General features: G+C 44.6%; 1 protein-coding gene and 1 non-coding gene across 4 annotated transcripts in view; both read right to left on the reverse strand.

Annotated features, from left to right (window-relative positions):
* IGF2BP2 (insulin like growth factor 2 mRNA binding protein 2) overlaps nucleotides 1-22,505 on the reverse strand; it is a 180,019-nt gene that overhangs the window by 104,820 nt on the left and 52,694 nt on the right. The window lies entirely within an intron of this gene.
* LOC130030908 (5S ribosomal RNA) lies at nucleotides 16,626-16,744 on the reverse strand. The gene has a single exon (XR_008793567.1). It is a non-coding gene; the product is annotated as a 5S ribosomal RNA (ribosomal RNA).

Consider the following 22,505-nt stretch of genomic DNA (forward strand, 5'->3'; position numbering starts at 1 on the left):
ATTTAATCTTGTCAGTGAAATTAAAATCTGAATATTTTAGACAGTCTCTAGAACCTAAAGATAGAAGACAATTCAAAACTTGTTTGGGGCTACACCCTGCTGTGCTCAGAGCTTAGTCCTGGCTCTGTATTCAGAAATCACTCTGAGCAGGCTTTGGGGACTAAATGGGGTGTCAGGATTGAAGTCCATCAGCTATGTGCAAGACAAACGCTCGATCCACTGTAAGACTCTCACATGCAAAGCACATACTCAGCCTTGAATGTCATCTCCCCAATCCTCAAACTTAGTCTCAAATCCACCTCTTTTTTTCTAATTTCTGTACGTGCTTGACGTGGCAGACTCCTCCAACTCCCTCATCAGAATGACTGGATTGTTTTTTAACAATTCCACTTCCTCACCCTCGCTAGATGTGCATACCCAGTCACTAACTCTGCAAGTCTGTTGCTTCTCTTATCCTAGTATGTCTTCCACCAACTGCTTCTGTTTAATTTCCTCAGTCAATACCCTACTTCTGACCCTTATTGCCCAACATCTAAACATCTGTAGGCCCTTAATTGGCCTTCCCAACCATCAGTCTAGTCTATGCGTGGCCACCTGTTTCCAAAGGTTTGAGCTACTACAGGGAAAATCTCTTTTTTCACTACTACAGACACTCCAAGACGCTAGGCACTCCTCTGGTTTAGCAAAATCACTGCATTCTTAATCCCCAGCACACATTAAATACACATACACTCTTATCTTTCCAAGCTAGTTTTAAACAGCTTTCCCCCTTCCTTGAATTCTACTCACCCCTGAATGTCCAGATCAAATCTAACTTCTTTTATGATGTTATCAAAATCATATCATGCTATCATATCACTCTCCCCTGCACAGCGGTAGGGCGTTCGCCTTACAAGCGGCCAACATGGCCGACCCGAGTTCAATTCCTCCGTCCCTCTTGGAGAGCCCAGCAAGCTACCGAGAGTATTCGATATGCCAAACACAGTAACAACAAAGTCTCCAATGGAGACATTACTGGGCCCGCTTGAGCAAATCGACGATCAACGGGAGGGCCTTTACCTTTACCTGCATTCTTATTCATTAAAAAAAAATTAAAGCCGAAATACCAAGACAAGCATGAAGTAAGCAGGCTGTTCAGTTTGAGGATATGGAAATAATACACAGTTCTGTTTTTATATTTATAGATTTTTTTCTACCTCTAATGGTAGGGCATTTACCTTGTGCACAGCCAGCCCGGCCAAGCCGGGTTCGATTCCTCCACCCCTCTCGGAGAGCCCGGCAAGCTACCGAGAGTATATTGCCGTGCGGATGGCAAAGCCTGGCAAGCTCCCCATGACATATTCGATATGCCAAACACAGTAACAACAAGTCTCACGATGGAGACATTACTTGGCCCGCTCGGGCAAATCGATGAACAATGGGAGGACAGCAACATTTAAGCTTTTATCATTCCCTAAATCCTATCCATACCAATTAGGCGTAAACCTTTGAGAGGCTCTTAGCACTCCTTGTATGTGCCCGACACACAGTAAATGCTCAGGAAATATGTGTTGACTGATTCTGATGAGTGCTTTGAGAACCAATCTATCTACACATACATACCTATGATTGTAGCTCACCGTACACCTACACTAACTAGATCCCACTGTCAGAGCATGATCTTTATGAACACAGTGCTCCCAAACCAACTGGGATTAATGTCCAGCCTAATCCAGACCCTTCACCTTTCCCGTAGAGTATGAGGAGTTTCCTCAGGCACGCAGAGTGCTGAGAAAGCTCACTCACAGACAAAGGCCCATTTCTTGATGGCTGCAGGACACGGAATAGTAGATCTTTGCCTTCCTCTGGCCAAACAGCCAAAGATTTGATTCAAGACTTCCATTTACATGATACTCTTGGTACTCCTTAAATATTAATAACCATTCCATCTTATATAAATGTAGGATGTAGGCAAGATGCACTGTAAAACTATCCTCCTGTTGTTCATCGATTTGCTCGAGCAGACACCAGTAAGGTCTCCATTGCGAGACTTGTTGTTACTGTTTTTGGCATATTGAATACGCCACGGGTAGCTTGCCAGCTCTGCCATGCGGGTGGAATACTCTCGGTAGCTTGCCGGACTCTTCTAGAAGGAGGTAGGAATTGAACCAGGGTCGGCCACGTGCAAGGCAAACGCCCTGTCTGCTCTGCTATCGCTCCAGTCCATAGGCAAGATGATCTATCAAAAATCCAAGGCACACTATGTCAGCAAACAAAAAAGAAGTGGCAACACAAGTTATAGAGAAAAGCAAGGGCTTAGGACCAAGAAAACCTTGGTCTGGTGCCTAGATTTACCAATAACTGGTTGTGCGGCAAGGGATCTGACTGGCTCAGTTTTGGTTTCCGTCTGGATAAAGAGAGAGTAGAGCCACCCTCCTGTCAGGGCCACTCTGAGGATCAATGAGACAGCACACACCCAGGAGTTGCTACAGGAGGTGGTGTTCATCATGGTGAAAGAAAAGAGGAACAGGCAGCTGTGGTATAGTGCTGAGCAAAGTACACCCAACTGGCTTGCTCATTCACTGCACGAAACAATGGGACACGTTCCTATAAAACTATCCTCCATCCTGAACCTCTGTGCCTGCTAGTAGAGTCTGTCTTTGAGATTCAGCTACTTCATTTTCATCGCAAGTCCCATTCATCCAAAGCATGTATCTCATAGTTATTAGGTATTTTCAAAATTCAGGGGATACAGGACAGGAACCCAAAATAGTGTAACAGTTCAGCTCTCAGGCTGGAGAGGCTGTTAGTAAGGGACTTGCCTAGCATGTGGTTGATCCCTGTTCGATCCCTGGGCTCACATGTGGCTTCTTGATCACCACTAGATGTGACACCCCCCAAAGCATATTCCCCCCTCCAAATTCAACTCTAGCTCAGACCATGGCAAAGCAACATACCTAGTCTGTAGTAAGTACATAATCGTTCGCTAAACATTAAGAACAAGTTTCAGGTACAATGAACCCCTATACTCAGTGTAATATAACACCTAACATTTATCAGTGTCATAAATGTTTCTAGGAATAAAAGTTCCAATCTTCAGTATCAGAGTAAACACAACTGACCCGGTTACGATCTCTCACAAGAACAAAGAGTAAGTGCTGAGATAGAAGCTGGCAGCCACAGGCAAGCAGAACAACCACCAACTTCACCCCATTTTCCCCCACAGTCCTAGGGCTGATGTACACAGTTTAGCAAAGTGGATTTCTGTTCCAAGATAAATGCAGAAGTTTTCTGCTCCCCTCCCAGGAAGATCCTAAATGTAAGGACTTTGGCATTCAAATGCCCCTGAAGCTTGAGAAGAACCAGGAAACAAAGGGAGACAAAGTAAAAGGTAAAGCTATCTTCAAAGACGGACAACACCCAGTGGAAACACCCAACCAGGGCTGTGGCAGGGCAAGGGGGACCACGGGACAATGAACTGTGTGGAGGGATACTGGACAGAGGAACAGGAATATGGACACTGACGGAGGGGGCCGGGCAGCAACATTCTGAGCTTAAAACAACTGTAATACGACTGCAAATTGTGATCTCCAACAAAAAGTAAGTAAAGGATGAATACTGAGCATCCAAATATTTTCTGCCTTTATGAGGCATCCAACTATTCTTCCCTCCTTTATCTCCCGCCACAATTTCTGAAAAGCCTGGGGAAGGCAAAAAAAGCTGTGGGTGATTGGACTAGAATTTCATGGTAACTTACTCGTTTGACACAGAGCCAGTACCCAGGCTTCAAAACTCTCAGAAATCACCCATAAATCAGCAAATGAGACAAGTGCTGTAAATAGCACAATTTCTCATGAGCAAAACCTCTATGATGATAAATCTGTTCATAGTTAAGAAAACAATAAAATCTGTCTTAACATTGTATCATGAAGCATTTTAAACTTAACACAAACCTTGGGAGATCAACTTTTTTTTTTCAGTTACCCACATATGGCTAGTCTTGCTTCATCTAAATACTATCTGCTGGATGACATCAAGTGAAACCTAGATATTGCAGTATTTTATTTAGAAATACTTGTGGGGAAGGGGGCATAGCTGCTAGCTGGCTCAATGGTACAGCTTCTGCCTTTCGAGTGTGAGATGGCGGGTTCGATCCCTGAGCCCAGCTGACAGTTCTGCTGCCTGGTGGTTTCCGGCCAAACACAACCTGGCATGTGTTTGGCACCACCAAGAGCAGCATCACACACCCTGGGGACCCTTGGGGAACTGGGCTAGAGTGTGTGAGCTCCCCAAATGACACGGGCACCCCAGTCAACATCACAACCAAGCATGTGCATGAACTCCAGTTCTCACAGAAACTGAAAACAAGGCGGGATGAGGAGAGGTGAGAAAATGACCTAAGGGGGAAAACGATGAAAGGCGACTGGGGTTTGAGGGTTCAAAGGGTTCGAGCAGAGACTCTGCATGGGGGCGCCCTAGGCTCAGTGCCCAGCATGGTCCCACGAGCACCACCAAGTGTGATCACAACCCCAAGAAGCATTTAGAGGGATGTACCTCTAAAAGATAAAAACATTTTTAAAAGTCATTATCATGCCTCATCTATGCCCAATCTTGCTTCATCTATACTCTGCTGGAATAAGGACGAGAGGAAATATCTTTATATCAATGATGCTATTAGGGTTCAGATACATCCCAACTGTCCAATAAACTCATAATTTTATATAACGGTCACGGTCCTCCCGTTGTTCATTGATTTGCTCGAGTGGGCCCAGTAACGTCTCCATCATGAGATTTGTTACTGTGTTTGGCATATGGAATATGCGTCACGGGTAGCTTGCCAGGCTTTGCCGTTCGGGCGAGATACTCTCGGTAGCTTGCCGGGCTCTCCGAGAGGGGCGGAGGAATCGAACTCGGGTCAGCCATGTTGGCTGCGTACAAGGCAAACACCCTACCCGCTGTGCTATCGAGAGTTTACAATGGATAAAAACTCAAATCACAAAGGACAATTTTTACCCAATGGGGCCCAATCCCAGCCTAAAGCAGCACCTACACTTTGAGAAATGTGCATCTTGGGGAAGACGTAACTTTTAGTTCATGAGACGCTTTTCTTCCCGTTTTCTATTTTACCCATTTTATTTTTAATCACTTAAATTACAGCTTTAGGAGATAACCTCTATATACATAAAATGTCCCTAAATATTTTTACTTCATTTTTTTCCATTTTTATTGAGATGCCATGGTTTGCAATACTGTTAATGGATTTCATGCATATAACATTCGAACATCACACCTACTACCGAAGAGTCTGCTATCCTCCACCAATATCCCAAGGACCCCTCACATCTCCCCTGTGCTTCCCCGCCCCTGAGTGCTGCCTGGTGAGCTCAAGTCTACAAACCACTTCTCCAGCTGTTGCCTTTGACCACACAGCATGACACCCTCTGGTTCCGCCTACGTGGCAACAAACTGCCAGAGTTCTTCTCTTTCATTGGTGGCAGAAGTGCTTGGGGGACCATTTGGGATGCTGGAGATCGAACCCGGGTCAGCAAGTCAAATGACCTACCTGCTGTACTATCTCTCCTGCTCCAGATTTCTTATTTTCTCAGAGCTATTATTACATTGTGCAGATACAGCACAGCTGTCTCCTCTGTTCCCTCAGAGTTGTTGGGACACTCAGGTTGTTTCCGAATCCTGGTTATCGCAAACAGTGCTGCAATGAACCTAAGGGCACAATGTCTCCTTGGAACGGTGCTTTGGGGCCCTTAAGTCCAATGTTCTTTTGTCTTTCACAAACTTATGCCACCACCATCACCACTGTCTGACTTCAGGACATTTCCCCCATCCACAAGAAGCCCCTGATGCATCAGCAGTTGTGCCCGCACCCGCTCTTTCCCGAGTCTTGGCGACCCACCAGTCGGCCTGCTATCTCTATGGATATTCTGCAGCTGTTTCGCAACTGAGCGCCCTCCCGTCCTCTGTCCTCTCTCTAACAGAGTCTACACCAGCAGTGCTGCTGGAGCTTGGAGGGCATGCAGAGTCGGGGATGGGACTCATGTGCTCACGCAGGCAGGGCATGTGCCCTAGTACCAGATCTCTCTTCCCAGCCCTTCTCTGAGGCTTCCGCCTTTCCTGAGCATTTGGCTCCACTCTCCTTTTTTCAAAGGGTTTGGGCCTTTATACCACCTCCCAAGCAGGGCGGTAACTATTCTGAGCAGGTAATCCAAGGTATCTGACACTCCTGAGAACAACGTATCCTGCAAGGGCTCGTCCCATATCCCCTCATTTGGGGGCAGAGACCCACTGTTTCTTTTCCAGCTATTTGTTTCACTCAAAACTAAACTTGGAGGGGCTAGAGCGATAGCACAGCGGGTAGGGCATTTGCCTTGCATGCAGCCGACCCGGGTTCGAATCCCAGTATCCCATATGGTCCCTTGAGCACCCAGGAGTAATTCCTGAGAGCTAGGAGGAACCCCTGAACATCGCCGGGCGTGACCCCCCCAAAAATAGCAAAAAAAAAAACACTAAACTTGGAGCCAAACCTTTATAATTGTGTACTTAATTGTCACATACATTCCTCTGATCAACCTTGCCTTCTCCTTAATATTCCATCTTAATTCTTTCATTTTGTTCATTGGTTTTATTTTATTATTTTACAAAAGAATACATTCATTTGCAAAAGAAGGCTTTTCAAATAGGATTAGTTTGTCCTATGCTTGATTCAAAGACACTAGTTCACAAAACACCTTTGTGAAAAAAACATTTATTTAGTCATTGTGAATTACAAAGTTATTCAGACTGAGTTTCAGGCATACACTGTTTCAACACCAATTCAGATTTTAGCAGTGAGGAAACACTATTAAAAGGTATTTACCCTAGCACAGTTTCAACTCCTGAACTTCAGAATTTATGTCTTCTTTTTTTGTTTTTGCAGTGAAGATACACTTTATTTTGTCTATTTTTTTTATTTTTTTTTATTGAATCACTGTGAAATAGACTCTTACAAAGCTGTTCATGATTGGATTTCAGCCATACAGTATAATTTATGTCTTCTTCCTTTTATGTTGTATTTGCTGAACAGACTCACTATTCTCAGATCCTCCATCAAGGCACTCTCTTCTCTTGTAATTCAACCCAAGCACTTCTTTTAAATAAAGAAAAGATACAGATATATAAAAATTCTCTCTAGACATTTTGGGACTAGCCTGTCATGGCATGAGGTCTAGGAAAGCACCTTTTGGGTATGATCATTTTGTTTTTAATGGTGGATGATGCTTAGTCTGGCCAAAACACGTGGTCCCAGGACTCAGTTTACAGGACACAGATACATAAAAGGTGACTTGAATGAGACTATGTGAAAATATGCCTGTCAAAATAAAAACTAGGCATCTGTGTGCAGAACTTGGGGGTGCAATGGTTTAGATGAGAACGACACACCAAAGAGTTGGTAATCGGGAAATTTAAAAAGGAAACAGGATTGAGATCCCTCTGGCACTGGGCCAACATTATCATAGGAGAAGACGTAGGGCACACACAGAGAGAATTAGGTACAACTGCGGAGAACAGAAACTGCAGCTTCCCAGGTGCCCAGTGTGAGGTGCCATCCCCATTACAAATGTTGGCTATTTACCTTTTTTGGGGCGGCGGGGTATGGGAGAGGGGGTTGGCTGTTTTGTCCCGGCCAACAGAAAAGTTTCTTATACAAGTAATATTAAAATACAGACTTTACCAAGAAAAGGTTTCCTGACATTCAGGAACCTTAAGGCAGAGGACGTTAATTCTTCTCTTGGTAAGAGTCCAACAAAATGCTTCCTGCACCCAGCAATGCAATGATTAATCAAGTTAATTTGGATTTGAGTTCTGCTCACATATGTCCGTCGCATTAATTAAATGTCCATTGCCACAAAGTCACTTTGGTCTGGATTTACACAGCACTGGAAACACAACAGCAAATGAGCATTTCCTGCAGTGAGCTGCCCCGGGGGCATGGCCGCACACAGCCAGCCCCAGCCGTGGGTTTCCTTTTCCACTGGGATAAACTGCAGCAGATGTTCGACTCAGTTCTGTGGTGTTAGAAAACCTCGCAAAGGGGGGAAGAAAAAGTATTTGCTGATTGTTCTGTTGTAGGGAGGGTGTTTGGTTTCATAGCCTCTTTAAAAGGTGACATCAATGTGGGAAATACGGTATGTGAGATACAGCATGCTATACTAGGGTGTAATAGGTAAAGGGTCAAATCCCTGGACAGATCTTTGATAGAATCAGCGAGGTAAATGGGTTGTATTCTACCTCAATCACTGTGCTAAGAGAAAATGGGGTCAGAGGGGTGGGCAGGAGGAAGAACTGGGGAGCTGGAGAGGTGGGGGGTGGCTATTAAAAAAGCGAACAGATGGGGCTGGGAGACAGTACAGTAGTTACGGCATGTGCCTTGCACAGAATCAGCCAGGGTGTGATTCCTGACACCACGGATGCTCCACTGAGTAGCATCAGGAGTGATCCCTGAGCAGAGAGCCTGGAATAAGCTCAAGGCAGAGGTAGGGATTGCCTCAATACTACACACACACACACACACACACACACACACACACACACACACTCACACACACGCACGCTTTTTCACACGCTCTGCGGTTTATATCCTACAGAATAATTTCCAACACACACACACGCACGCACATGCACACGCACACGCACGCACTCTTATTCACATGCTCTGCGGTTCATATTCTACAGAATGATTTCCAACACACACACACACACACACACACACATACACGCACTCTTACTCATGTGCTCTGAGGCTCATATCCTTCAGAATGATTTCCATGAGCTCTTCTCACCGCCACCTTCCCATCCCCACCTGGCACAACCTAACTTTCTCCAACAATGTCTAAGGAAAGCTCTCCCGGACTGTGGCTCTCATTCCGGATGACACTACATGACCATCACTTGGGGAGTTCTTCTGAATAGCTAAGTGCCCTCCCTGGCCCTATAGTCCAATTTGCTTGGTCTGGAATTAAGCCCAGGCATTAAAATTGTTTTCATAGGGGCCACCCTCAGTGGTTCCAGGGGAGGATCCTGGGGGCCACTCTCCCTGAGTCTCAGACAGCTTGGTGCTGGGCTTCTGGGGACTACCAGATGGAACTCGGGGCTTCACACATGCTAGCCAACTATTCTGTCACTTGCTCTAATCCTTGAGCAATCTCCCGAGTTCCAGATTTAAAAAAACAAAAAACAAAAAACTCCCTAGCAGTGAAAAAGGAACTCTCATGCACTGCTGGTGGAAAGTTTGCCCGGTACAACCCCTGTGGAAAATAGTATGAAGAGTTCTCAGTAAACTTAGAACTGAACTGTCATACAACCCAGCAATTTCATTTGGGGGCACCTTCCCCCAGAACACAGAAACACTCTCTCAAAAGGACAAATGCATACCATCATTCACTGCTGAACTCAGTACAACAGCGAAGATATGGAATCAATATAGGTGTACCACTACAGACAAATGGATTATGAAGATGTGGGATATATATATACACAATACCACGCATCTGCAAGGAACAATGAAATCATGAAACTGGCTGCAACCTGGCTGCAACTGTCAGCATGTTGAGTGAAGCAGGTCAGAAGAAGACAAACACAGGATGACCTCACTTATCTGTGGTGTACAGAATACTGGGTGAGGAAATGTATTGTAGGAAGGTGGAGGGATATCTAGATTGTCCTTGACCCCAGTGTTTAGAGGAGAAAGACAGAAGGAAAGAAACCAAGGGGGAAGAGGAGAACAGGAAGTAATCAGGTGATATGGGTGAGGGGTAGAGTCATCTGCCCAAAACACAGGCTCAGTAACACTGAAAACGAGTGATCCAAGAGGCAACCACTGGAACTTTGTGATGTGCAAGTCAGGCTGATAGGTGGGGAGGGGGCGGGGCTTGGTACGGGTCCATGGGGGACACTGATGGGGGAAGTTGACACTGGTGGTGGGATGGATGTTGAAATATTATATCCTGAAACTCAAATATCAATAACTTTGTGGATCACAGTTCTTTAACAAAACAAAATAAAAACCCTCCCCCAGAGACTCCAACCTGGGCCAGGATTGAGATGAGAGTCATTTGTCTACATGTGATGCCTTAAGTAAGAGTTTCCTCCTTCATGGGCTGGGCTCTCTTTGTGTAATGTGCCCAGATGAGACTATTTCCCCTGTAAACTTAGGATCTATTCACTATTGCAGTGTAGTCATCGTGATGTTTCTGTTTGTTGTATGGTCTGGGCTCAAGTTATATGCTTGTGTTTTCTCCCTTTTTTGAGTCATCAAATGACTTTGGATGGCTTCCTGGGGACGAGTCACTAAGCTCCAAGCGGGTCAAGGCTGCAAAGATGAAAGTCACTCTTGTAGTTTATCTGTAGTCAAGGAACTTGAAGGCCAGAACGGAGATAAGAGAGGCCCAAATAACAACACGAGTTTGAATCAAGTCGGCGAGACAGCCAAGACCACGCTTAACCGCAGAGCTCGAAAATATTTCCAAAAGACAAATATCAAAATGCTAACAGAGGTCATCTCTAAGAAAGAGGATTAAGGATTTTGTTGTTCATATTTTTCTGTTTTTTTCAGTGTTCTTAGGTGCGCACACGCGCACACGCACACAAACCTTTGTAAAGAACATGAAATCAAAAAAGCACAGAAAGAAAAAAAATGTGGTATGTTGAAGGGGAATAAATCATCAAATATATCTGGTAGGCAAGCAGTTCTGTGTTTTTTTCTGTAGCTTGGCTGGGAGAGCAGAGAAGGAGGTGAAAGATACAATATTGCAAAGGCCTTGAATGGAAAGGGGAAGGTAAGGGTAGAATTCATCATGAATAATTAGGAGATACTGATACATTTTAGTATTAAAAAAGGAACGTGTACCTTGGAGGAGGGCAGGTTGAGTTTCCCTCCCTGCCCCAAGCAGAAACTCGGCAGCTGAGAACCTTCAGAACCCAACCGCAGCCATGCTCAAGACCACTCTCCACCAGCTTGGACAGGCCTCACCTATGAAGGGACGTGCAGAGGAACCCAGGTATGCAGGACCCGTGACTGAGATCTCCAAGCTCATTTGGAACAGGACTGGGCCTCCTCCTCCCACATCCCCAGTTTTCCAGTAGCTTGGCAGTGACACCCACAAACTAGCCCCTCCCCCCAGCGCCATATATATAATCTCATCAACAGCCAAGATTCAGAGACTATGAACTAAAGCTCCTGGAAGAGAGCAACATAGAACCTCCTGAAGCACATGGCCGCATTCATGGCCGCATGACCTCTTATCCTCTAGCCCACTGATGTACCAAAAGTAGCACACCTTTGTTTGGGTTTTAACATACATGCTTGTAATCTCTTATACAAGGGCTTCAATGTCTCCAGGATGAAATACAACAATCTTCACACACCTTCCTCTTATGGTGGTGGGAAGGTGCACGGTGGTGGGATTGCTATTTGAGTATTATCTGTAATGAACTGTTGTGAACAAACTTTATAAAAATAAAATTAAAAAACTAAAAAAGGAACATTTGTCTCAAAACCAGTATTAGACATTATAAAAAATATTTAGAAAAATATATAACACTGTGAGGTAAAATTATCACTAGAGAGCATATAACCAAGAGAAAACCATTCTTAATGTTTTGGCACATTTTCTCTTTGTGTGCAGTTATGGAAGATATTTCCTCCCGTCCCCTTGCTGCAGCAATTACCAGTGATGATACACACACACAGACACACAGACACACATACACATTCCTGGCCAGAGTGCTCACACATCTCTCGCTGTGGTGTTTACCAGGGGCACATTTTTTTAAATTTTGTTTTTGTTCTTGGGCCACACTCTGTGGTGCTCAGGGGTTACTCTTGGTTCTGCACTCAGGAATCACTCCTGACAGGCTTTGGGAACCTGATGGGATGCAGGGAATCTAACCCAGTTTAACCTCATGCAAGGCAAGCACCTTCTCCGCTGCACTATGTCTCCAGTCCCGGGATCACACGCTTCGTTTTGGTGCTTGCGCGTATCTCACTGCAGAACTTGCGAGATCTACGGTGCTGTGGAGCAGAGTCCCAGACAGCAGAACCGCAGGGCCCCTACTGAGAGCAGAAGGCAGCACTGGGGAGCAAGCTGGAGGAAGGAGCATTTGCCCCTGATGTCTGCCAGGACCATGGCTATGAATGATTTCTGAGCAGGACTTTTGTGACACCATCAGAGATCTGCTCTGGGCAGCTTGGGCAGCAAGAAAGTCCAGCACGAAATGCACTCTCTGACCAGTGGGGTCTCCAGGGGAGGCTGTCGCACCAACTCGCTGCTCTCCTCTGGCTATGGTTCTTGCACCTGGCTGTCTAAGGTAGGACAGGGGAGCCCAGAGTGAAGCCTAAGGTAAGCCTTTCTAACCACTCCGTCACGGTGACAGTGTCGGACAGCAGGGAGAGCTGGATCTGCAAAGCACCCCTGGGTTTTCCCAGAGGAAAGAAGTCCTAGCCTTGTTTCTAGGCTGGAGAGAACTTCCGGAGACCATCCTCCTGATTTCCAGTGCGGAAATGCCTGGAAACGGACTACTGGCGCATTCAGCATGTGATAATTATGTTGCGATAAAAGCAGCTCACAGGATGACGGCTACTGCCTCTTAGTCAGAAATCATGTTGACTCTTCGATGACAGCACCCCCGAGGTTGACCCGTGTCAGTTCTCACTGCAAGGAGTTGCCAAGTCTATTCTCACAGCACCCAGCCCTGGTCCCTCCTTGAGACAATGGGGCTCTGTGCAGGCCCAGCGGCCCACAGCCAGGAGGGGGACTGCATGCTTCTTCCCCCCCTGCGAGGTTATTTATTATTTTGTTTCCAGACAGGCTGAGCCCCCAGGTTTTGTTCCATCTCCCGACGTCCCTTGGCTAATTTTAACTCAATTTCAAATTAATATTTTTAAGAGATAACTTAAAATTCCCAGCCCCTCTACTAAGTTTATGACTTAGGAATGAACGTAAGCACAAAACATCTTGTGATGTCCCCAAAATAGAAAGCATGTTTAAAGTTTTATTTTTCTATCCCAAAGCTGCCAAAGCTCTGGCGTGTTTTCACTTCTGCTCTACACAGTTTTCTCCTTCCTGCCCTACCACCCAACTATATTTAGTCAAGTCCAAATAAAAGGGATACAGGCAAAGCAAAATTTAAACAGAGTTTGTTGGTATCAGTCTACCGCAGGGGAGGCTATATGGCAGCAAGGAAGAAGGGTCACAGGTCTGCCTCTGACGTGCAATGAGCATCCTTCTCCAGAAACGCCTGCAGTTTCACCTCTCTGCCCTAGGTGCAAGTGCTCGAGGAAGCCAAACACACCACCTCCCTCCTCTCTCCTCTTTCCTCTCTTCCTTCTTGTTCCCACACCTCTCCCCTCCACGTTCACTGAACCCCATCTCGATTCCTAGATGACAGTGTAGCTAGACCAACCTCTACATTCCCTGCTTGCACCTAGAGGGAGAGAGAGAACTCTGGTCGGGAAAGGCAGATGTAGGTGAAAGGAAGCATGGAGAAACCCCAGGCACTTCCAAACCAAGTCAGCTGAGACACGCAGTAGAGCACTGCAGAGCCCCGGAAGCCCTCGGCAAGACACATCTTTGTCTCAGTGGCCTTATTTTAAACTGATCTTGGCTTGATTGAGGGAACAAATCCTATGCGATTTGAGGACAAGGAGAACCTTCTGACTGTGGTTCTGCATGAGACAGTGAGTCTACAAAGGGAGTAGTTTTAACAGGAAATTTGTTTCTGTCCATAAGGCAACAAAGGTATAAACCTAAAGACAAAGGGGAAAAAGCAGTCTGAGGAGCAAGAGTTGTGGCGTAATGGGCAAATAACACCAAATCAACGAGCCTCTTAGTTAATTCATTTGCTGTTTTTGTTTCGAACCACACTGAGTAGTACTCAGGGGCTATTCCAGGCTCTGAGCTCAGGAATGACTGCTGATGGTGCTGAGGGGGCGGGGGTCCCTTGCAGTTCTGGGAACAAACCAGGGTCACTCTATCCAAAGCAAGTACCTTACCCTCTATACTATCTCCTGTACTGTGCCACTAAATGAAGTATCTGTACACCATCCTTTTCCCAAACATGATAGGCCCAAAAAACAGAGGAAAAAATGGTTCTTAGCTCCTAATGCTGGGTAGGAAACATATTTTACAGAGTATCTTCACTTAAACTTATCCAATGTTTCCATACAGCCCACTAAATTAATTAAATTCTATCACTAAAGATGAAACTACTACCAAGTTCACTCTGAAGAACAATAAAAGACAGTGATTTGACTTAGTATCATCAGAAAAAAAATTATCTGCTACTTCTTAAGGCAAAACAACTCTCCATTTCAAATATGCTAAGTATAATGGTCTAGAAGAGTGAGTTAAACTATAGCCAAAGTCAGTCTGCAACCTGTTCTCTTGTACAGCGTGCAAGTAAGTTAAGCATTTATTCTTTGAAAAAATGATTGAGAAAACATTTTTAAAATAGCATCCCATGATGTGTGAAAACTGTACAAAGTTCACATTTCTGTGTGTGTCAATTTTATTGGAACACAGCACTCATTCACTTCCATATTGTGTATAGCTGCCTTGCAGAGTTATGTGTTATAACAAAAACTACGACCTACAAAGCCAAAAAGACATGTATTAATTAACCTTACATAAAATGTTTGCTAGCCCCTATTCCTAGAGACACATCTAGGGCATAAAAAATACCTTCCATTAACTCCACCTCCTGTAGTTTTTCCAGGTACATTAACATTCGTGACTTTTACTTTAGTGGTGGTGGTGGTGGTGGGGACACATTTGGGGACACAAAACTGTGTTCAGATGCTATTCTTGCCCCTGTGCTAAGGGAGCCATGGGTAGAATCAGGGATCAAACCAGGTGGGATGCATGAAAAGTAAATACAGGTCTTCAGCCCCGTATCATCCTCTCTCCAGCCCTACTTTATTTTCACTGCAAGTCTGTTAGCTGGACAAGCAGAGATTCTTCCTCTCAAGATTTAGTAGTTCACTCCAGTACAGTGGAGATGCCCTCCTTCTAAAACAAGGTCTAAAACACTCTATTTCCCAGTTCTGTTTCCATTCATGGGAAGAAATCTGCATGTGGGCACTGGTTTCCCCTCTCCACACCAGCGGCATCAGCGCCTTTGGCAGACCAATTCTATGAGGTTCCCAGATGCTTACCTTGGAGTCCATTTCTTCAGACCATCCAACCACTCTGTGCTCCATCTCATGCCTTTCTAGAAACATCTGCTTCAACAAGCTACCAGGGCTTCTGTTCTCCAGGATTTCGATCATGGGATCCAAACAACTCAAGCTCCAAGGAAATTCTCATACTACCGTACAAAGTGTCCCTAGAAACTTCCTGGAACAACTTCCCAAGAACAGCACACTTTACAAATGTAATCCTATTTTCCTGTTTCTATAATCATTACTCTTCAAAAAGGATTATGTAGTTCAATGAAAATCAGAAAATGGCAAGTGAAACACATTCTTTACTGTGAGAGTCTCAGAATACTAACATGCATGTGTGTTTTAGGAATCTCTAAAAAGGCAACAAGTGATGCAAAGTCTGAAAACAAAACTGGACCACTAAGCTATCCTACCAGAACAGGCATACGTCCTAGGAAAGAGCCATCATCAACATATCCTCTACCTAGAGGAAATGCTAGGAATAAATGCCCAATTCTAGAGTATTAAAAAAAAAACCTTCAAATACTGATGAATAGGGTATTATAGATTAGTACAACCTTGTAAAGAAGATTTCCAAAGTCTTTGGAAATAATGAGCAATTTTACACACTTTGACTCAGCAATTCTACTTGCAGGAATTTAACCTAAAAAATAATCTGAAATGTGGACAAAGGTGACATTATGTAGACCTTTGTCACTTTTTATGAAGAACAATGTGTTCTGAACTGAGAAAAACACAAGAGGGGCTGCCTCATCTTTCTGGACAGGACCACCTGCTGGAGGAAGATGGAGGAGCCTGTGTCTTCTCAGTGGGATCGTGACCCTGTACACTTAACTCAGCCCTTCACTTTCTACAGAATCAAGCTGAAGAATTCTCCAGACTATGCCTGTTATTAATGAGAGCACTGTCGGTCAGATGCACCCTCATAGATGAGATGGGGAGAAGAAGCAACCGGGTCACAGAGATCCGCAGCTGACCATGACAGGATGTGGACTCACCTGGAGGCTGACCCGTAATGCACCACAAACCTTCGGGTTCGATTTTTAACCGCAAGATTCAGGCTAAGGTAATGATGATAAAGAACCGAGGGTTAAAGATGTGTTAAAGTTAATAAATTTGAGCCAGACTTGCAACTGAATAATTCGGTGCATGTCTCGCATGTGTCAGGCACTTGGTTTTGATTCTCACCATTGCAAAAAAGAAAAATAAAAAGAAAGAAAGGAAAAAGAAATGGGGGCATTGATGGAGGGAAGTAACACTGGCCAAGGGACAGGTGATGAAACACTATTCCTGAAACCTGATCATAAATATTTTGTATTTCACAGGGAATTAACTAAAAGTAACTCAAAATATCCATTTATATCAAGAAATTTAAATATTCAAGAATGCTAGGTGTTGGAGTACACGGAGCTTAGGTTCATCGGAATCGCACTCATCACAGCACCCGGTATTCCCAGGCGGTCTCCCATCCAAGTACTAACCAGGCCTGACCCTGCTTAGCTTCCGAGATCAGACGAGATCGGGCACGTTCAGGGTGGTATGGCCGTAGACACTCATCACTCCAGGAGTTTAGTTTATAGTTTGCTGCAGGTTGACTTTAGGTTGACCTTGCGACCACTCACTACTTTCGGACTAGCCTCCTGGAGTGATGAGTGCGATTCCAATAAACCTAAGCTCCGTGTACTCCAACACTAGGGTCAGAGACTTAGCCACATTCGTGCAGACTTGGGTTCGATCCCCTGCACCTCACATGGTTCGCTGAGCACCACCTAGAGTGATTCCTGAGTGCAAAACCAGGAGTGACCCCTGTGCATCACCAGGTGTTGCCCCTCCAAAAGAAACCCCCCCAAAAAAGAAATTAAATATCCAAGAATCTGGAAATAAGATTTCAGAAGAAAAGGTAAATATAATATAAAAACAACTGTCACGGATCTTGTTTTCCAATTTTAATTTAATTGTTTTTCATTAAAAACACCGTGATTTACAAAGTTGTTCATTATACACAGTTGTTTCAAACATTTAGTATTCCAACACCACCAATGTGACCTTCCCTCCACCAATATTCCCAGTTTCCTTCCCAATCCCAACCTGCCCCCTTTGGCAAGTAACATTCACTTTACATTGCTTATTCTAACAAAACTTCAAAAACTAGCACATAAAATGAGCAGAAAATAGATCGGTAAGGGCCAATTAGTGATTAATATATGATTTTGACTGATGTAAATAAGAAAATTTAAACCATTTTACACAATATATAAATGACTATTCTCACATACATATGTTTTCATAACACTTTAAATTTTATTTTATACTTGGATCTCATTATAGTAATAATAATCATGTCTCACCTGTCATTAATACACTTTTTTTATAAAGTGGTTCACAATATTTGATTACATTTAATATTCAAACACCAATCCCACCACCATTACACCTTTCCACCACCATATTTCGGATGCTTCCATCCTGAACCCCAATCCCTACCCCAAAGCAGAACCGAAATAATATATTTTGTATTGTTTGTTATGAAGAACCACTGAAAATGCTACAAAAAAGTATCGTTAGAGGAAAGAGTGTGAAGACTGCTATATTTCACCCAGGGGCCATTCAGCCCTTCTATAAGAATTACTAACATATATTAAAGGTTTGAGCCTTTTGTTTATGTGTGTGTGTGTGTGTGTGTGTGTGTGTGTATGTGTGTATCTGTGAAAACATGTTTCCATCAAAGATTGGTTGCCTCCTATTTTGAACCCCATCAAATGTGGTGCAGTACTCTTGGAATATGGGTAGGGTGCGTCCTATGGAGTGTCATGTGGTCCAGGAATAGATTCACTCATGGAGAGCGGCTATAAGAACGGCAACAGTTGAGTTTTGGAGGCTTTTGGCTGCCAGGGCTGGGTCCCTTGAGGCCGCGAGGGCTCTCACCCGCCTCCCTCCTGGGTGCCCCCAAATGAAACAGCCTGGCGTGGGGTCTGGCGGTATGGTTATGGCAAGTGTCATTATTTACAACATTTTTAAAAGAATTCTGTGTTAATATATTTTAGAATTTACATGGAATGGGTAAGAACGAGATCTGTAAATTTTCCCATTAGATTTTATATATAAACTATAGTTTACAAAGTTGTTCATGACAATCTGTTACTGGGAATTGATATTCCAACACCAATCCCACCACCGTGAGACCTTCCGTCCACCAGTCTCCAATTTTCCCAACCACCCCTTAAGCCTATCCCCTCAATAATTTATTTTTTATCGCTTGTTACCAATAATTTGCTAACAAAATGATCAACAAAAAAATGTTTCCTTAGAAGAAAACGGTCACAGCTCTTAAAAAAGAAGAAATGCCTGAAACAATCTGTGTTCATGTTCAGGGCTTCCTCCTGGCTTTGTGCTCAGGGAATGACTCCTGGCAGGGCTTGAGGGGACATATGGGGTGCCGGAAAGCAAACCCTAGTTTAGTCATGTGCAAGGCAAGCATCGTCCCCACTGTCCTATCTCTCCTGCCCCCGGGGAGCTGAGTTCATTTGTTTATGTAGGCATCACGTTTACAATCATGCTGTTAATAGCAGCGTTTCAGGCATATCATGTTTCAGCTCTGAGCCCAGTACCTCCAGTGTCAGCCCCCTGATCAATGTTCCAAGGTTCTCTCCTTCACCCCACACCTCCTCCTTGGAATGCCATTTATTTCTACGTGACTCACATGTGAATAGTACTGGCCCCCATGGTTTTGATATACATAATTACCTCATTTCTATACCAAAAGGTCACTTCACAACCCCATTCTCAGCATTCTATTTTTCTGCCATCCAGGGCAAAGGTTTACCCACGTTTGATACCTTCTCTTGTTACTCAATACAGCACAGATAAGTGAGAACATCCGGTTATCATCTCACACTAGCGAGAATGGCATATACTAGTGAAAAAGACTGCAAAACAACCCCGGCCTGTTGGTGGGGCTGTGGAAAACAGGGACCCTCACTCACTGCTGGTGGGAATGTTGTCTGGCTCAGTGCCTATATGGAAAACAGCATGGAGCTTTCTCAAAAAGAGGAAGAATAGAGCGTCCATACAACCAGGCGGTTCCTCTTCTTGTCACGTGCCCTCCAAACACACAAACTCTGATTCAAAAACACGTATACAGACCTACGTTCACTACAGGGCTTGGAACAACAGCCAGGATATGGAAACAACCCAAGAGTCCAAGATCGGATGAGGGAACAAAGAAGTTGTGATATATACACACAAAGGAGTACACTATGCAGCCACAAGGAAGGCTGAAATCATGCAGTCCGCTGAAACTTGGATGGAATCGGAGGTATCATGTTAAGCAAAGTGAGTCAAAGGGAGGAAGTCAAATATCGGATATTCTCATTTCTCTGCGACCATTTAGAACAATAGCAAACAGGCCCACAAAATTGGTTAAGAGGGCTGGAGTAATAGTACAGCCCTCTTGCTTGTGACTGGCCCGGGTTCAATCCCTGATATGCCATATAGTCCCCTGAGCCCTACTAGAAGTGATCTTTGAGCACAGAGCCAGGAGTAAGCCCTGAGCACTACCAGGTGTGCACCCCCTCAACACACACACACACACACACACACACACACACACACACACACTCAATTTTTTTTTTTAAATAAAAGCCTAAAGTTACCAATCACTCCACAGCAGAGCATGTTTATTCCATTCTCAGAAAGCAGGCAAGTGTCAGACCAGAGAGACAGTATAGGGGTTGAGGCACCTATCTCAAATCCTGCCAACACTGGTTAAAACCTCTGGCACCACATTTGGTCCCCCAGGTACTGCCAGGGGTCACAATCCGTCAATCTATTCAGATTCAGAAATGGCCCCTGAGCACCGATGGCCCCAGAACAAAACACAAAGCAGAAAAGTGAAAACACCATTTCTGGAAAGACTGCCAACATTTGTTTAAGAGGAAGACTTGCCACTTTCCAAAACTTCCTACGCAACCAAGGTACTGGCTATTCTCTATTCGACAATTTTAGTCAGTTAATCTTTTTCCTAAGTGCTCACTTCCAACCCCCTCTTGTATTTAGAGTTATTATGCACTGTCTTGTGGTCAGAATTGTTAAGGACGAGCCACTGCAAATCCTACAAGTTTGTTTTCATGGCAAAGTTCATCCTTGATAATGAAAGAAAATAACAGAATTGGGCATGTGGGTAGAAACCCCGGAACAAACATTTTGAGTCTCTCAGCAGCGCCCCCTGCTCCCCACATCCTTGGAAAGCGCATCTTTGTGGAAGTAGACTCCTGGGGGGCCATAGGTTCTGTCCCCGTGGCCTCCTGACTGATTGAGCACAGACATCTTTCCCACACAGCCAATTAAAAACTTCCACAGCAATACCATTTACTTAGTCTAGTTTGACTATTGATTTCTGTTTTCAAAGATTCGACACCAAAAGGTTTTATTTAATATTCTTTATTTTATTTTTATAAAGCTGTTCACAATATTTGATTACATTTACTATTTAAGGGTTAGAGCGATAGCACAGCGGTAGGGCGTTTGCCTTGCATGCAGCCAACCTGGCCGATCCTCCGCCCCTCTCGGAGAGCCCGGCAAGCAACCAAGAGTATCTCACCTGCATGGCAAAGCCTGGCAAGGAACCCATGATGTATTCGATATGCCAGACACAGTAGCAAGAAGTCCCACAATGGAGATGTTACTGGGCCCGCTCGAGCAAATCGATGAACAACAGGAGAACAGTCAGTTACTATTCAAACACCAATCCCACCACGATTACACCTTCCCACCACCATATTTCCATCCCGAATCTCAAACCCTGCCTCCAAAGAAGACCCGAAACCATTTATTTTGTATTGCTTGTTATGAATCATCCACTAAAAATGAAGAGATTAGCAACATGTTGTTAAAGGTTGAGCCAAGTGTGCTTATATCTCTGTCTGTATGAAAATATATTTCCTCTTAAGACTGGCTGCCTTCTACTTTTATCCTAATAGACTAGACCAAAAAAAAAGGTTTCTTAGAGGAAAATGTGTGAAGATTGTTGAATTTCACCCATGAGTCATGAAGCCCTTCCATCAAACGTGGTGTGCTAGTCTTGGTATATTGGTGGTGTAAGGTACGAGAGGTCCAGGAATAGATTGACTCATGGGTGAGGCTCGCCCCACTCTGGGTTGCCCCAAATCGACAGCCTGATGCGGGGTCTGGCGATATGACTACGGCTCATCCTATATAATACATTCTATATATTTACTTTTTTTGCTTTCTACACCAAATTGTCAGCTAGACAAGGAGAGAGATTTTTGTCTCTTCTGTTCACTGTTTTACCTCAAGTGCCTCTAATCGCGTCTGGCCCACAGCAGACATTAAAAAATGTTTGCTGAATGACTAACACTATGAGTCTTCCTTAGTTTTCCCAGCTGTTAAGTTATATTCAGTGCACACATCTGCTGAAGAGAGAAGGCTGAGTCCTTCTGCGTTTGGTCTTTACCCTGCCCCCACAGAGGAGCTGAGAGACTTTCAAGTTTTATACTTTCCCAAATATCTATCCTCATTCTCCAAGTCTGCATTTCTCTACTGCATGAGTAATATGCTGTAGACAGAGTATTGCATTACTGCATTACAATCTTGTAAGACCTACCTCTCTCCTTCTTACCTTCTGTCTGTCTCTGTCTCTGTCTCTGTCTCTCTCTCTCTCCTTTTTTTCCTTTTTGGCCACACCCAGCAGCACTCAGGGCTTATTCTTAGTTCCGTGCTTAGGGTTCACTCCTGTGAGAGGCTTCAGGGGCCCACATGTGGTGACAGGAATCAAACCCGGTCGGCCGTGTGCAAGGCAAGCGCCAAACAGCTGCACCACTGCCCCGGCTTCCCCTTCTCTTGCTTCCTTCCAAAGGTCTGCCACTCTCAGTCAAGCTGTGGGGCAGGTCATCCAGTAACAAATGGTGCAAGGGGTATGGTGCCGCCAGCAGGTCAATCTGTACCTGTGGGGCGAGTGCATCAGCAGCCTGATGGCGCCTTCAGACTTCCAGATACCCCAAAATTGCTGCTGTGCCTTTGGCCAGACCCCAAAAACTTGGGGCAAAGTTTACCAAGAAAGTAAACGGCTAAGAGTTAGGTATGTGGGAGACACACCCACAAACCACATCCGGCTCAGCTATATAATTGGAGGCAAGGCCTCTCTGGTTCTTGATCGAACTGCTTAACAGCCATGATCCCAGAGACTCAGAGAAAAATCTCGGAACCAAGCAGCTTTTGGCAGAGATGCATCCGGTCCCTGCAATGGGTTACCGGCACAGGGCCACCCCGGGAGGAAAGGGTGTTGTCCCTTCAC

Source organism: Sorex fumeus, unplaced genomic scaffold, assembly GCF_029834395.1.
Source record: "Sorex fumeus unplaced genomic scaffold, SorFum_2.1 ptg000044l, whole genome shotgun sequence".
In the NCBI taxonomy this organism is placed as follows: Eukaryota; Metazoa; Chordata; class Mammalia; order Eulipotyphla; family Soricidae; genus Sorex; species Sorex fumeus.